Source organism: Zootoca vivipara, chromosome 13, assembly GCF_965207765.1.
Source record: "Zootoca vivipara chromosome 13, rZooViv2.hap1.1, whole genome shotgun sequence".
NCBI lineage: Eukaryota > Metazoa > Chordata > Lepidosauria > Squamata > Lacertidae > Zootoca > Zootoca vivipara.
This window is the reverse complement of record NC_142596.1, coordinates 6412696-6425741: the sequence shown is the minus strand read 5'-3', so window position 1 is coordinate 6425741 and position 13046 is coordinate 6412696. Positions and strand designations below refer to the sequence as shown.

Below are 13046 nucleotides of genomic sequence, written 5' to 3'. Positions count from 1 at the left end.
TGATTGGAAATATTGCTACCTCGCCCCCTTTGAGGGTCTCTAGTCCATCAACTGACGGCTTAAAAATCAGGCATGGAGCCATTAAAAACGGAGAGCAGAGGGTGGGCTATTAGCCTTTGATTTTTATAGTACTAAAAATCAGCAGCGCCCTTTGGTCATTGGGGAGGCTTCGCCTGTAGTCTCGAGATTCGGGCCCTCTTGAAGGAACCCATACAAGGTGCCGTATAGGCCTACATATATTTCAAAAATCGAATACAGTATTGGGATGGGGGCGAAGCTGGTAAGAGACCCAGGAAGAAACTTTCTTCCTCAACTTTGCCTTGTGTTGGGCAAGCGCGATCTTCCCTCCAGAAAGAAGCGGGGAGCCCGGGAGCCTCCTGCTTCCGCCCCGGCTGCCTGTTGGCTCCCTCGTGCAGCCTCGTTCAGGCAGGTCCGTCGCTGTGCCGGCGGCCGGGCGCTTTGCACACGCTCGCAGAGCCTCTTTCTTGGGCGGAGCTCAGCTCCGCGGGGCTTCCTTCCCTGGATCTGGTTTTCTTCGGAGGAAAGAGAGGCCGGGGCGCCCGCAAGCATGTGCAGAGGGCCGCGGAGGGCGCGGGCGGCCTTTTCCCCCGCCGCGACTCCGCCTCCGCCCGGGGTGGCTCTCCGTCTTGGGTCCCTCCCCCGATGGCCTGGAGGAGGCGGGCAGTCGCGCTCGGCCGTGCCTGGCTCGGAGGACGAGCCTCCCTCGACGGGGCGTTGGGAGGAAGGAGCGGGGCGCCGGCGCTGTCGCCGACTGGACGGGCGGCCGGGATCGCACAGGGGGAATCGGTGCTCTGCACGTGCTCCCTCCCGGGCAGCCTGGCCGCTGCGGGGAGCCTTCACCTCCCCGCTTTCTGGAGTGCTGGCAACGCAGCCTCCGCCTCGGTACCGTGAAGGGCTCGGCGCCGTCGGAAGAGCCCTGTGCAGCCTCGAGGCTTGCGCGGCGCCCCTTGCTGCTGCAGCTACCCGAGAGGAAGAGGGCCTCTGGAGGGGAGCTGCCCTATCCAGGTGAGGGCGCGGGAATCTCTCGATCCAAAGGGATGGAGTGCCATAGGCAGGGCATAGGGGAGGGGACCGATCCACCGGGAGGCTCTGTCTTCCACAGTTCCCATTCGTTTAATGGTCTGCCCTCGGGGTTTCCCTCTCCTCTTTGAGTCCCATTTGCATTTTCCACCTGCGGCTACAACCTCTTGGCCTAGGCCTGCCCTACCCCTATACTAAAGCTTCCCGAGATCCGGATACCACTCGGATGCCCTCCCTACCTTTCTTGCAGGATCATTCCCCAGCTGGCCTCTCCCCCTCCTCTTTTGCCTTGTCAGAATAAATGCCACCTTAGGATTTCATTGCCTACCAGCAGGGTGGGCAGAATTACTACATGTTTAACATTATGAGGCATGGCAGCTAAATAAATTAGGGTAGGTCAGCCTCCAGATGTTGCTGGACTCCCAACTCCCATCAGCCCCAGCTAGCACAGCCAAAGGAGTCCAGCAACATCTGGTAGCTCCCCTCCCCCCCCAAGTTGGGGAAGGCTGGAATAGGTTGGTGCACAGTTGAGCTATGGTCCGTGCTCCCACATGAGGCAGTGATGGGCACCAGCTTGGGTGTCTTTCAAAGGGGATGAGGCAGATTTGTTGAGGGCAAGGCTATCAACAGCTGTTAGCCCAGGCGGCTTTGTTGTGCCTCTGTTAGTAATGCCAGTTACCAGGATCCACAAGTGGGAAGAGTTGCTGTGGGCCTCGTGGCCTCTTTGGGTGCTTCCCACAAGCATCTGGTTGGCCACTGTGAGAGCAGGACGCTGCGCTACATGGACCCATAGCCTGATCCAACAGACTCTTCTTACATTCCTACTGTGCCCTGAAGGTCAGACTGTCTCCCAAAATCCACAAGGATCAGGCCTTGTGGCAACGCTGCTTTCCTTCAGAGGTCCTCAAGTGCCTCCCAACGAATGGATGCTGCTTGTTTGTATGTTTGTTTTTAACAGTTTTTATTAATTTTTCATTTATGCTCTTTGGACGTCTCAGTATTGGGCAAAGGCATCTCTGTGAGTGGGGAATCATGTGCTTGCGCCCAGTGGCAGAGAGCAGGTGGGGGCAGGGCTGGCACACGTCCCAGGGGTGTGGTGCACGTCCTGGGGGCGTGGTGTGCTGCCCATGGGGGCGTGGTGCCCAGCACAGGCCGGGGGGGGCAGCCGTGATGGCCCCCCACCAGGATCGCGCACTCCTCTTCCTCCGCCAGTGCTTGTGCCCATTAGGCTGTTCTGCTTCTCTGAAATTTGTCTGTTACAGCCCATGAATTCATGGGCTCCTGTAACCCAGGAGCAGCAGGAGGCCGGTGGCACTGGAGGAGGAAAAGAAGGAGAGAAGCTTAGGGTGGGTTAGGGTCCTGTACTGTGCAAGAAGGGTTTTTCTCCTCCACACTCTTTAGTGAATTCACTGGACACAATCATCTTTCAGTATTTGCCCTTCCCTTTATTTTTTTCCTGCTTCTGTCTTACAGTATTTTCTAGTCCTTGGAATCTCTGTAGTTTGTCCTTCTTTTTGCCCTAGCAAAGTACTCTTTTCCTTGTGGTGGGTTCCTCTGAGATCAGATAGTCCCTAGAAGTTATTTTCTGCAAATGCTACCATCCAAGTGTGGATGGATGTGAAAACTTTGCAAAGAGGCTTAGGCATGACTCCTGCTGTGCAGGAGCTAAAGACCAGGCACTCATTAAGAATTCACTGTACAGTAAAATAGTATACTGTGCCTCTCTACTGAGAAGTAAGTCTCCTTGTGTTTAATGGGGCAGTCTAAGCTTTGCTTTAGGGTTGGCACTGAGGGGAAGAGTTTTTGTGCCTTTAACAGAAATTCAGCTGGTCAAACCTTTTCTAGTAACAAAATACAGTTATGGGGAAAGCTTCACTATGACTCCACTGTCTAATTTTGTGTTATGCCGGGCTGCCCTATGGCAACCATGTTGTGTTATGCCATGCACCAATGACAGCCGTTTTATGACTGGCGCCCACAGCGCTTTCTCAAAATTTGAAATGTGCCACTGGTCCAAAAATGTTGGTGAACCCTGATCTGCTTGAAGACCTGTGGAACAGCATCAGACAGCTGATGATTGGTTTGCTACAATCAATGATATTTTCCCCAATAATCCCATCCTTATTTTCTATTTTTTAAAATGCTTTTTTGGAGTCTCTCGCTCTTCTCAGACTATTGAAAGGTTTGTCCTATAAAGAGACTCTTTCCCACAAACTTTGTGCAAAGAAGTTGTCTGGAAGCGACCTTCCTGTTAAGCGCAACGCTTAAGCACTTTTCCAAGAGAGAAGGAGACAAGAGGGGTGAGCACCCCATTGTTGACTGACAGCAGCGGGAGGGAGACAAATAAAGAACCAAATGGGTTCAGGTCGACAGCATGTTCACCATCCACACTGTTCAAGTGTTCACTATTGTTTTTCCGTATCTCTATCCTGACTTTTCATGATGGGCTGCTAGAGCCATCTGTCCACCCTCTTCCCTTATTGCAGCATCAGCCTAGGACAGCAGGCTTAAAACTCCCTGTCCTTTTTCCTTGTCTGTTGTGGGACTGCTTTGTCCCTTGCTTTGGAGAAACTTCACTCATTTCATTCTGAGCAGTAGCTGTATTGGGAAAGGACCGTCCTGGTTCAGCAGTGCAAAAGGCCCCAGGTTAAATCCAGGTAAGGCTGGGGATGTTGCCCCTCTGGAACCCTGGAGAGCTGCTGCCATGACTGTGCTGCACGGACGAAGGCATGCCGTCTCAGACAGAAAAATATCTTAGGCTGACTCTTGAGCTGTAGACAAAAATGCAGTCTGTAGGATCTGTGTAGACTGAGCATCCTTTCTGGTAACGTGAGTGTTGAGGAGGCCCTGCAACTCTGAATGTTCTTCCCCATTCTGTTTGGCACAGTATTGAGCAGGACTCCTTGATGTTGGTGTCTTCCCATCTGGGCAATCTCTTGGGTCTTTGACTGTGCAACCCCTTACATGTCTACTCTGCCAGAAGTCTCCTTGGGGAGGAATTCCAGGGCAGGGCTGAAGCCACTGAAAGAGAGTAAAACTCTGCTTCTCTTCCTAAGGCTTTGGCGGGCTGCTAAAGAGTTTGCTGGTGTTAGTCTCCAGCTGCTGACTTTAAGATTATGTATTTTTTATTGTTGCTTTGTTGAGGTTGTTAATGGCTTTCTGGCTTTGTGGTAAGTTTCAGTCTTGATTCTCACCTGTGCCATCCTCTTCAGCCAACCGGTGACATAAACATCTGAAAAATAAAAAAAATCAGTAATATGTCCAGACTCCTGAGTGGAGGTTGGCCAGGGCATTTCCTTTGTGTTTGTGTCCTGTTTCCCTTTTAAAGTTGCCTGTACTTCTGTGGGTTGTTCTCCTTTTAATTTAAATTATGTTACTACTGTCTTTTAAACTATTGCTCTCTGTGCTGAGCGTCAGTATAAATTTTTGGAGCATATGCCAAATGGTCCTGTGTGAAGCAAGGGATCTAAGAACAGAGTGAATTGTATGGTTTCCTCATGTTGATGTCTGTGCATTTGGGAGACATGGTCCTCCCCGGCCCTATTTTTGCCTTGCATCAACTACAGAGGGATCTTCTGGTGTTTGCATACTGTTAGGCTAGAACTTGGAGGCGGCAAGGGGTTGGTTAAAAGTTGAGACTGGAGGCTAAAATGCCTTGGGGCTGCGTGTGGAAAGAACAGGACTCCTGTCTGTTGTGCTGGCTCTGGCAGTAGATGTGGGACTGTTTTGGGTGGGGTTGGGCACGCTGGGAAAAAGGAAGGAAACTTTATTTTCCTGATGAGGTTTTGACACCACCATTAATGTCTCTTTTGTCTGAATAACTCATATTGGGTTGAGATGCATGTTATGCATGCAAATGAATGAATGAATGAATGAATGTGTAAGGCTAGGATTGAGGACATGTTTGTGTTTGCATTTCCATTGTAGCCAGAAGCATTTCTTGTTCAGCTGTGAGGCGATGATGAGTGCAGTGATCTCTAAGGCTATTTTGCGACACATAAAACGAGTCCTTGGTTCTTTCTGGATTTGCTGGTTTACCTGGGGGCTTTGCAGCTGGTGCGGGGAGGGGGTACTTCAGGTTTTGGGGTGAATGCAGCTCTCCCAGGCCCTCCAACAGGTTCTCAGACACCTTCCTCAGGCCATGCCCCTCACCAGGACACACCAGTCTCTAGCACTGCTTTGCACCTTCCTTAAGTCATTTTGCCTGGAATGTGCCCTTGATTTATGGCAATACCTCTTGCTTGCCTGGCCCCAGAGGGGTGTGTGTGTGTGTGTGTGTGTGTGTGGCAAAAACACTTTTGCATGACTGGAATGTGGCCTCTTGCAGGAAAGAAAGAGTTACGTCCATTGCTATCTGGTCCTGCCAAATTGCCCTGATATGCAGCTCCCGGAAGGTTCCCCACAAAGCAATGCAACCCTCCAGCTGGATAAAAGTTCCCCATTCCTGCTTCAGAAAAACAGGTTCTGGTATATTTGACTTCATTTCTTCTACTACACTACTATGCTTTTCTCCAAGGAGCTTACAGGTTCCCCCCCACACACACACAGCGCCCATTTTATCTTCGCAACAACCCTGTAAGGTAGGATAGGCTGAAAAACAGCAATTGACCTAAGGTCACCCACCCACAGAATTTCAGAGTGGTCTCTCTGGCCTTGGTTCATCTTCCCTCTCCCTGATCATAGAACAATGTAAGGTGGAAACTTTTGTCCACATTTGCTTGTGGAAAAGCAGATATAGCTATGTTGTTTCTTCTGGAGTTTTGGTTTCTTTAATGTATGCTTGTTTGATAAGCAACCTTTGAAATAAACCTCACACATGAGAATGGGCTGCAGTTAAGCCACTTGATAATGAAAAAGACCTGCCATTTTTGGGTCTCAGGATGGAAATGTTGGCAGAACTTGAACTGACCTGTCATTATCACAATGTTAGGGTAGCAGATGGAAAGGGAAGTATCTCTTTCAGAACTCCTGTAAAAACATGCATTGAGCTTTGGGGAGCTAATCCTGTCCATCTTTTGTCTGAGGCTGTAGTATTAAGGAGAAAAGTCTCTCTCTCTCTCTCTCTCTCTCTCTCTCTCTCTCTCTCTCTCTCTCTCTCTCTCTCTCTCTCTCGTGTGTGTGTGTGTGTGTTTGACTTTGAGCAGCAAAAATTGAGACTTGGAAATACAGTGGTACCTCTACTTACGAATTTAATGCGTTCCAAATGCACATTCGTAAGTCGAAAAAAATTGTAAGTCGAATCCCATAGGAATGCATTGGGAGAAAAATTCGTAAGTTGAAGCAACCCTATCTAAAAATTCATAAGTAGAAAAAATCCTATCTAAACAGCATCCAAGATGGCGGACGGAGCTCCATTCGTAAGTAGTAACATTCATAAGTCGAGTCATTCGTAAGTAGAGGTACCACTGTAATTAAATTTCTGTGGGTTAGGCTGTCAGGACGTGCTCCTCTGGCAAGCCCTCTGTTGCTGCTTGTCAGTGGCTTTAGACCACACGGGTGGCACTGTGGTCTAAACCACTGAGCCTCTTGGGCTTGCTGATTGGAAGGTCGGCGGTTCAAATCCCTGCGACAGGGTGGGCTCCCGTTGCTCGGTCCCTGCTCCTGCCAACATAGCAGTTTGAAAGCACGTCAAAGTGCAAGTAGATAAATAGGTACCGATCCGGCGGGAAGGTAAACGGCGTTTCCGTGCACTGCTCTGGTTCGCCAGATGCGGCTTAGTAATGAACGCTGCAACCCCAGAGTCGTCCGTGACTGGACCTAACAGTCAGGGGTACCTTTACCTAGGCTGTCAGGAGGTGCTCCGCTGGCAAGTCCTCTGTTGCTGCTTGTCAGTGGATTTGGAGGGCATTTGCTTTGCATCTTAGTCTAGCTTGAGAAGAACTGTTCTCCACCTTCCTTAGGGGTTGGGCTGAAAAGGCCATAGAACCAGGCTGAGCTAGTGCTGCTGTCTTGGGCTTTTCACATTCAGTGGCAGAAAGTTTATAAAAACTGGGCAGAACATGCTTGATTGCAGAAATGTGTGGCTCGTTGTGGTGTGTGTGTGTGTGTGTGTGTGTGTGTGTGTGTGTGTGTGTGATGATTTGCTAACCCAGCATTAACATTTAACATTAATGTTAAACTTTGACAAGTAGTTGAAACCTTACTACACATTAGCGTGTTAAAGGGTCATTCCTTGAAGCTCTGGTGTTTGCTGCAAAAGCAGAGACAGCTGCATCATCTCCTTGGCTTCTAAATTCATTTAATTGTTGCGATGTTGGCTTTTTGCGAGCTACTGGATGTACACATCTGCACTGTCGAAGATCCATCAAAAGTTGCAACTCCAAGATCCTGAGACACTCTGGAGGTGTGGGGGAGGCCAGGTGGGAGCTCCTGGAGGATGACACCAGAAATATATGAGTGCAAAGTTTGTTTTTAATTCACACTTGTACTTTGGCATGTCCTGTGTGCTGAGAAATGGGGGCCAGGGCCGGGAGGGAGGTCTGGGTGAATGTAACTCAGAAGGGAAACAAGAAGAAAACTTTGGCTCACCCCTTGCAAAAGGAAAAAAGAAAAAGCTGGTAGCTGTAGTTGGATAAACTTTTCCTTGTGCCATTGTTTGTACCTGTGACCCTTGCCCCCTCGCCTGGAGAGCATGTTCTGTCCAACTTTCACTGTCAGCCACTCTTGGCTGCTTCTCCATTGTCTCTCCCACATGGAAGTGATGTCAGAGCACAGATGTTTCCATCTCCAGGTTTTGCTCTAGGCAGTCAGGCACTACAGTGACTTAGGGGTCAGTCATTGGTTTTCCAGCTGGGCCCCTTGCAGCCCTGTTGGAACCTTGGAGGAGACCAGAGTCTGATAGGACCCTGGAACAGAACCAAACTCTGCAATGGGCATAGATTACAGCTGGGGTCTGGAGGGTATCCCAACGATTGCCTCTTTCCCCTTCCAAAATTCCTAGGGAGAGTTTGTTTGGGCTCCAGTAGAGGCTTCTGTCTTGGGGCTAGGTGTGTATGTGTGGGTGGGTGGGTGGGAGAGCGAGAGCAAGAGAGCGATTCTTTTTGGCAGAAAAACAGGGGAAAGGTTCACTCCCTCTCTCTGCACATTGTGATCTCAATCCTGCTCAGGAGATCCCTGTGTCTCCTATTTAAAGAATCCGAAATTTCCACATTGAATGCAAATTTAATCTATCACCTGGAAGGGGTGAAGGGTGCTTCAAGTAGATGGATGACCCTCTTCCATGGTCTGGATTGTGGAATATGATGCTTACCAGTGAATCAAATCAGGAGCCTCCAGTGTCTGCCCACAGAACTGATAACTAAGGTGGGCCCATGCATTTACTTCCCCGTCTTTCCTTCTGTTTCCCTCTCATTAATGGCAACAAGAATAAATTGTGGTTCTTGTATAAATGGGAACCAAGCACTTGGTGGCCTGACCTGTCCCAGAGGGCTGTTGTGCGGTACGAAGACAATAAATATCCATTCTGATTATCTGAAAATACCCATCTTTTCCAGAAAGGCAGCTTTCCAAAGGGCTTTTGGCAGCCCAATTTCTTTGGTTCACTTCTCATAGCACCTTTGTGGGGAAGGGTATTCCAGCTTGACATTTGTCACCATGACTCCTGCTTATCTGGATCAAGTACAGCTGGTCTGGAGCAGGTGCTGCTTTGGTGGGAGGTGGGCTTACAACCCCCCCCCCAAAATGCTATGGTATTCTTCTCTTCCTCTCTGATTCTACCTCTTCCTTACCAGAGTATGGAATAGACAGCTTCCCCCTGCAGAAAAAAGTTAGCTTGGCTGGAGTGTTGTCATGCATGAAGGTGAATTGTTTGTGGAGCTGTTCCAAGGGCGCAGTGACTTGCCTGCTCCAGGAAGCCCTCCTTTTGGACCCCTCCCTCTGGCCCTTTTGCTGTACTGCAAAAGTTGTTTACCCAACAGCTGCTGGGAGCCAGAAGTGCCCTTGGAGAACAGAAGTTTGAAAGGCACGGAAATTCCGCCTCCTGCAGAGCCCCAGGAGCTGTGGACTCTTTATTGGTGCTGGCAAAGGATCCCTACCCTCCTCAAAAACTCACATGAGGTTTGGAAGTCATTCAGAGACAAGTGTATATGTTGCTGGGACAAAGAGCTCTGAACCCTCAAGAAATGCAACAAAAATGTAAAATACGATCATTAATATTTGCTAACTGGAAGATTTGCAGAGTTTGCCCCAGCATGAGGAACAACAGAGATGGGATGGAGGCTGCCTGAACATGTGGGCTGGTTTGGGGCACCACTAATACCATAGCAGCAATCTAGGATCTGAGCCTCAGAGAAGGAACTCGGGGCTCCCCGAAAAAAGTATCCCCACAGGTAGAAAATGATCCTCCTGCTTGGAAAGCTAGGCTGAAACTCTTCCCCGTGATAGGTAGGGATATGTACGGTATAGATTTCCATGGGAATTCTTTCAAACTTTGCACCATGCAAAGTGGGCGTCTGTTTATAGGATCTTTTGACTTGAAAGAAGCTGTTGTCCTCCCTCAGTAGACGGGATAACCTAAGCTGGAGGGAGAAGGGGGGAATCCAGGGCCAGTGAAGGAGCACATGGGGCTCACCCCAGAGCCGTCTTTCCCATAGGGCTTAGTGGTGCATTGCGCCAGGACGCTGGCCTCTCAGGGGCGCCCCAGCGAGTGGGGGAGCTGCACGGCTTTGCTGGCGGCCTCCCCTTTCCATGCACGCCCAGCAGCTGCGCCCCGTCAACCATATGGCTGGCGAGCGTGCAGCTTCCCTCCCAAGCCTCTGTGGGGATTGCTCTCCCGCAGTAGCATGGGGGGTAGTCCCCCCCCCCATGGCTGGCAGTGCGCAGCTACGGCCACCCCAACACTATCCGTGGTAATTTGGGGGCACTGGGTGGCTATTTGCACCCCGGCACCGCATCTGCTAAAGACGGCCCTGCTCACCCCACCCCACATGCAGAATCCTACCAGACGGGCAGGTGAAGCTTTTATTCACCACAATATCTGAGGTGAGCAGGCTGCCTTAGGGCAGTGTTTCCCAACCTTGTGCCTCCAGATGTTTTGGGACTACAACTCCCATCATCCCTAGCTAGCAAGACCAGTGGTCAGGAATGATGGGAATTGTAGTCCGAAAACAGCTGGAGGCACAAGGTTGGGAAACACTGCCTTAGGGAACCCAGAAGGGGTGGGGTTCTGCTACCCTCCAAGCAGTAACTGCTGCCTGAGGCTACAGGCTCGCCCTACCCAATGGTAGGACCATTTCCCCAACTAACAAGCTATATGCCCTGCTTCATTCCCCCAGCGGCTGATAACAGTTGGTTTTGGGGGGGGGGGAGAGTTCAAAACAGGAAAAGGGGAGGTGGGGGGGGAAGGGTCAAATAACTACCCTGTGCTGAACTAAACCTATCCCTCCCAGGTCCCCCTCCCAGGCTTGTGGAAAACAGGACACCTCTGTCAGGCCCTGAAGTGATGCACAGATAATTGAGCTCTCTGGCTAGACAGGAGCTCAGAAAGCTGCTGGCACACCTCCCCCCGCCCCCCCCTTGCAATCTGTCTGATTCTTTATTTTGTATCTTCTGAGCTAAGGCTGGTGCAGGTGGAGAGGGGGGGGGGAGAGGTGCCTGGTTCTTGCTGACCCAACGGCTTGTAGGCACTGAACTGTGGACCCAGTGTGTCAGCGCAGGGGAATCTGTTGCTTTTGGTGGATAGTGTTGCATTGAAAGTCCAAAGGCTCTTCTGGCAAATTTGAGAGAGGAAAACAAAGAAAGTGGGACAGCGGAAGTTGACCTTGTTCAAAGGCTTGTTTGTCTGCGTGCTCCATGCTTGCAGCCACCCCTCCTCTAAGTAAACCCCCATCGTATGCCTGGGTTGGCTTTGCCCAGCAGTTTGGAGCAGTTTCCTGATTCTCCTGATGTTCTCGGGATCAGCATGCCAGCCGTGATTCGGAGGGAAGCCTTTAGAACCCGCAAGGGAAGGGTTGTTGCGTTATTCCTGGAAATAAGAGTTTATTCTACTTTAGCAGGAATGGAATGTATATCGGTTAAATTTTACTTTACCATTAAAAAATGGAGTTAATTTGCCTTCAGTATAAATATTTACTAACTGCTCATGTCAGGATTTTCCTGGTTGTAAGCAACAGCGGTGACTTAAATGCAGAAATGCAAACAAGGTCTTCAGTTTGAATGCCAACTCTATACGCTCCCCTGCTAGCCTTAAGCCTTAACACACCCTCCCTCCCTCCAGATCTGCAATATAGGATAGTGTTAACTTTCTTTACACAGTTGTTGTTAACGGTCACACCAAGATATAATATATGTTAAATAATTTGAACACTCAAAAGTACTGTTTCCATGCTAAGTATCACCATTATTCACGATGATGATATTATTAGCAACATTAAAATCTCACAAATGACCCAGGTTCTATTGACATAATAGCCCAGAACTAACCAATCGGAATAAGAGGAGAGTCGTTGAGGAATACCATTATGGCTGCAAAATGCTGCTTTTCAGTCCAAAGCTCCCCAAAGTAGTGAACAGCAGATTAAAACAACAGAATATAATATAAAACGCCATAACTTGCAACAAAATAGGGCTCCAGAAAGGCTTTCCCTTTCAAGGATGAATGAAGATTCTCAGCAACTACATCCACACACTTAGAAACCTGAACGGACAATGATAAATATTAAAAATAAAAATAAAAAAGCCTTCACCAATTAGACAAATTACGGGTCTTCTTACTACTATCATTCTGACTTTCTTGAATAATTTCTAATTTGGCTGAAGATGGCACAATATAGGAAGAAATATAATAGTAGCAATATTTAAAGAAACTATTCAGTAAAAAATCTTTCAGACAATGAGAAGGAAAGAAAAATAGGTAATGTGACAGAGAGACAACTTCTATGGATTCTTTGATAGGAATCAGTCAGCATTAGAACTGAAAAACGAGCAAGCAGGGATATAGAAAATCCCAGCTCAACACCTAAAACAAGCAGGCAGAGACTTAAAAATACACCTGTTAGTACCTCTCCCTCAAAATTAGGGAAATATTGACAGGGTCATTAATAAATAGATTAAGCCACACTTCAGAAATACAGTCACAACCTTTGCCAACCTGGTGCCCTCGTGCATCAGCCCTAGCCAACTAAGTTACAGAGCATTTATTGACAGGAACAGGCTATGGTGACAGACGAAGAATACGTATATTGTTAAAAGAAAACAGGAAGCTGAACCGAAAGCCAAAATGCATACAGAGGCTTGTCAGGTGAGCTTTGTCTCCGGTACTATGTTTATAGTGGATGCAATTCAGAAAGTGAAGATAAGTGGCAGATAATGGAGGAAGACCAATGACAAACTAACTGGGAAGCAATATAACATGGGATGTAAGACCTGGGTGAAGGATAAATATGGCATAGCACAGTGGTTCCCGGCCCTAGTGGTATGGTAACCTACAAGTCCCATGTGCTTATTATGGTGACCCATTGGTTTATTGTCGCATGGGGTTTGGAGCATAGGCCTTTTGGCAGCAGTCAGTTCCATGTATTTTAACTGCAACATTGCCCATTCTCTAACATTACTCGAGGCAACCTGGCAAAAAAATCTGCTTAACACTTATTAAAGTGGAATTTGTTGGACTATTTATAGCATTTAACAGAGCTATTCGGTTTTGTTCATGGGAATGTAAGAACACCAACCATCTGATTGCAGGATTTTACTTAATAAGCTATAAAAAAAACTATTCTAAAAACGCACGGCTACACGAGCAGATATAATGAACTTCAGATAACCCCCGGATTAACTATTGACTAACCTTGGCAGCAAATACAGGAATGGTTTGCCACAGGGTGCTTTTGTAGGGAGGTATTTTGAGTGATGGTTGCAAATTGCCACTGATGCACAGTGGAGGTGAGCTGTGATGGTCACTGAGGGTGCCTTCCTGCGTGAGCACCTTGCATAGCTGCCAAGTTTTCCCTTTTCTCGCGAGGAAGCCTATTCAGCATAAGGGAAAATCCCTTTAAAAAAGGGATAACTTG

At 48.6% G+C, this 13046-nt stretch overlaps 1 protein-coding gene across 1 annotated transcript in view; it reads left to right on the top strand.

Moving 5' to 3' along the window:
- Window positions 1-3630: 3630 nt before the first annotated feature.
- The window catches only part of CGNL1 (cingulin like 1), a 71223-nt gene continuing 61807 nt past the window's right edge, over window positions 3631-13046 (top strand). Inside the window, 1 exon segment of the mRNA XM_088657087.1 lies at window positions 3631-3698. The gene's annotated coding sequence lies outside the window, so the exon portion shown is untranslated.